The sequence below is a fragment of the Hoplias malabaricus genome, chromosome Y (genome assembly GCF_029633855.1).
Source record: "Hoplias malabaricus isolate fHopMal1 chromosome Y, fHopMal1.hap1, whole genome shotgun sequence".
NCBI lineage: Eukaryota > Metazoa > Chordata > Actinopteri > Characiformes > Erythrinidae > Hoplias > Hoplias malabaricus.
In genome coordinates this window covers 45,314,488-45,318,673 of record NC_089820.1, presented here as the reverse complement: position 1 = coordinate 45,318,673, position 4,186 = coordinate 45,314,488, and positions in this window count along the sequence as shown.

Below are 4,186 nucleotides of genomic sequence, written 5' to 3'. Positions count from 1 at the left end.
GTGTGGGTCTGTTCTCAACCTGCTGCTGATGTCTGGCAAGCTGCAGGCAGAGCACACTGTAGCACGCGTGCACACATACACACACATACACACACACACTCATACACTCATTGGAGGATCTAAGAGCAATCGGGGGGCCGCCAGCTGATCAGGGGGACTCTGGAGAGGACGAGAGGAAAGAAACGACCATCTGGAGCGACACTGGGGATGTGTGTGTGTGTGTGTTTACAGCGTATGTTCTTATTCTGCCTATGCACACAAACATATTATTATATTATAAAAATAAATAAATAAATGAAATAAATTATGTGTAATATGTTACCACTTCCATGTGCGCATGTTGTGTTTAGGCAGCTGTACCCACTTATAATATAACACTTAGAATTACTAATATTAACTGAAAAAATATATATATTTGAGGGCTTAATAACAGATTAATTAGTTATTGTTAAGTCTTTGATTAGTCACTACTAGTTGACTGATTAATTATTTAACTGTTGATTAAGTAGTTATTTCAAAATAATTATTAAGTAGGATGCTAAAATGGCACAACAGCTACAGGGTCCTGGGATCCTGTGTTTGATCCTCTCCTCAGGTCAGTATCTGCTTGTTGTGTTTAGCGGGTTTTCTCTGGGTGGTCCAGTTTCCTCCCACGAACCAAAACCACATGTTAGTATAGGGGTTGGCTATACATGGCACACTGTAAGTGAATGGGTGAATGAATGATGCCCTGTGATAGGCACCTGGCTCTGTCCTGTGTGTGTTTCCTTCTTGTGTAAAAAGACTGTTGGCAGGCTCCAGACCCTCCACAAGCCTGATCTGGATGGAGTGGCTACAGAAGATGAATGTATGAATGATCAAGTACTTAGCAAATGATAATTGAGTACTAATTCACGCCTTATTTGCTCATTAATTGTAATATCCTGACTGCTGGTAATAAACCCATGTGTTATTAAGAAGAAACATGAGAACAACCTGGCACTTAATCATGTAAATTATCAGGTAATTAATCCACTGATTTATTATTATATTTTCCTCCACTGTTCAGTGTTTAATTGAACACGGTTAATTTTCCTTCACCTCCACGTGATTAACGCACCCACACCAGACTCTCAACCACACATACGCTTCAAATCTGCATATTCAGCTTGCTGCATTTTAGCTCCACCCATTCCCCCTGCAGTTTCACCTGGACTGTTTGTGTTAGTAGTGGTACATATGGCATGTATGGATCACTGCACAGTTTAAAACTTGCAGAGTGATGTAAAATAGCATCTGCTCCCTTCCTGACCCTCATACAAAATTTAACACAAGAGAAGGAGAGTGTTAGGGAACACAAATGCAGTTTAATAATGACCATTTAATATATTAGAGCAAGCAATTTTGGCAACACAATGTTTATGCTCTGTTACTGGCTACAGCTCTAATTCCAAAAGGTCTAAGACATTTCTTTAAATTCCCATAAATACATAAATAAATATCTCTGGTTATCTCTAACACATTTAAATGCATTGTCCAGGTGGCAGGCACATTTGGGCCACATCTGTTTCACTTTTGACCCTTACTGCTCAGTTATGGCAGAGGCAAGTGTGGTGTGGGACAGACATGGGCCAAATGCCATGAGCCAAGCCTGACCTGGGTTAAGGGAAAATGTAGTGAGGGCCAGAAATGGACCAGATATCATGAGCCAGGCTGTTGTGGAGCCAGATGTGGGCCAAATATTGATATCTGGCCAAATATAAGCTAGGGCTGTGGCTGAGATTAACCACACAGCAAATTCACCAGTGTTAAATTAACACTGAGAGTGATGACAAGGTTACATTTTTACACTAATGGTGTAGATTTAACACTGGTGAATTTGCTGTGAAGGCTCGCCCTGGGTCATTGGTGTCATGGTATCATTCCAGGCCAAATATGGGCCATAAGACAACTGCAGATAAAAGAATATTTGGCCAGCATATGGCACATCTGCGGTTGTCTTAAGAGGTGTGTAAGATGGTGTAAGTGGAGTCTGTGAATCAGTATCTTGTTGTTAAGGGTTTAGCTTTAGCTACAATATCTAAATGAGGTGAGGTAGGTGAATGTGATTGATGGTGTATACATTTTTGGAGTGCATTGCAGGCATCATATTCTGAATTAGTTTAAATTTACTAAATAAAATCAAGTTGTGTCAGTTAAATAAAGCTCCAAGAGAAATAAAGTAATTCATTTTATTAAATGTCTCAACTGTTGCAAATGGCTTTGAAATAGCTTTGTTTTCACACTCATTTTTGGTGGCATTCTAAAAGCAAAGTAAAAATTGCACAATGAATACACGCATACTCACAGACTTCTCTCTATAGTGTAATTATAGCTCCACCACCAACAACCTACTGTTTTAGTTTGTTGTTATTTCTAATCAATTTATTTCTCATAAAATATATTAAATGTGGGCTCTACCTGTTCTAAAAGTAGCCATGTGGGAAACCCATGCTAGGAGCATAAATGGATTCATTCAGGGACTGAAAAGTTATTTGATTCTTCACCTCCTGTGTTTGTTGCGCTTTATTAAAAAGCTATAAATAAAATAAATAAACTTTTATAAACATTGTCTGCTTGTTTTTGGTGATAGAAATGATGGACTGCTCCTTTAAGTTCAGTTGAGAATTGGTGTCAGTTATTTCAGTTTAAAGCAATCTGGGTAAGACACGGTTAAAAATGCACCTGAATAAACGTGTGATGCATCGTTTGATACAGGAGAGCAGTAGATGGCAGTGCACACGTGGTTCAGTCTTGTCACAACAGTGGCGGCAATTTCACACCTCTGCACATAATCCCAGTCATTATCCCGGACCCCTGAGGGGGGAGATGCTAAAGAGGCCCTCAGAGAAGTAGATGAGTCCAACTCAGTTTACCATTCCTGTTGTGTCATTTTATACTGCTATCCATCATTCATGTATGGTGTACCCACCCCCCCCACCCCCCCCCCCTCTCTCCTTATCACCCTCCTGTTTCTCTTTTGCATCTTTCACTCTCATCTTCCCTTTTTCAACTCTTCCTCTTCCTTTCAGCACTCTCTCTCTCACCCTCCCTCACTCTTCTCAGCGTATCTTCTCCCTTTTTCTCCCTTCCAATCCCTCCCTCACCTTCTCCCTCTTATTTCTTTCTCCCACCTCTGTCTGCCTCTTTCTCTCCCTACATCTCTCCCACTTTATTTTAGCTCTCTCGTTCATTCAGCTCTCTCTTCCTCCCTCTCACTTCTCTGAATCTCCTTTTTTCTCCTTTTTTCTTTCACTTCCTCCCTCTCCGCCTCCCTCTGCTTTCTCTCTCTCACCTATCTGTCAGCTCACTCACACCTTTTCTCACACACTTTCTCTCTCTCGCTTGCTCTCTCTCTAGTGAAGTGTCTAAAGCAGAGTGTAGGGATGCGCTATGGTTTATAAAGATCCATGAGGCCAATATAAGAAGTCAAAGTAATAGAGATTTATTGAGGGCTGTGCTGCATAAATAACACTTACTTTAACAATATCCAGTTTAACTTGTTCCATAATTTTAATCTGATATATGATTGGCTGACTGAGTGAGAGGGCAGTCACTTGTTCACACAAGTGGAAACAGAATAAAATGGGGTTTTAATGTGGTTTTTATTTAATTTGCTATTAATTCCTTCCTGAAAAAAGCACAATATTATTATTATTATTATTATTACCTTTCTGCCTCTTTTCTTTTTTGCCCAGCCACTGCCTACATCTCCAGTCTCTGCTTTATTTGCTGTGCCCAGTTCCCACTTTTTCTCTTGTTCTCTCTCTCTCTCTCTCTCTGTCTCTCTCTCTCTCTCTCTTTCTCTCTCTCTCTCTCTCTCTCTCTCTCTCTCTCTCTCTCTTCTCTCTCTCTCTCTCTCTCTCTCTCTCTGCTGGCACCATATGGTCTGTTTCTTTCTCTTCGCGTTCCATCCTCTTCCCTTTCCTCTGCCCGTTCCGCTCTTGAACAGATGGAGGGCGTCAGCGGGCAAATATATTCTTATTTCATCCTCACTTTGGCCCTGAGTTTTGGAAATCTTTCATCTCATTATCAACAAATACACTTTAAATAAAGACGCAGAGTAGGAGCTCCCTGACAATTTCAATGCAGTGCTGGAAGATTTTTGAGAATCTTTCTTTCCACTTGGATTCAGTGAGTGTTTCTGGCATGGCCATAGAGCTACAGT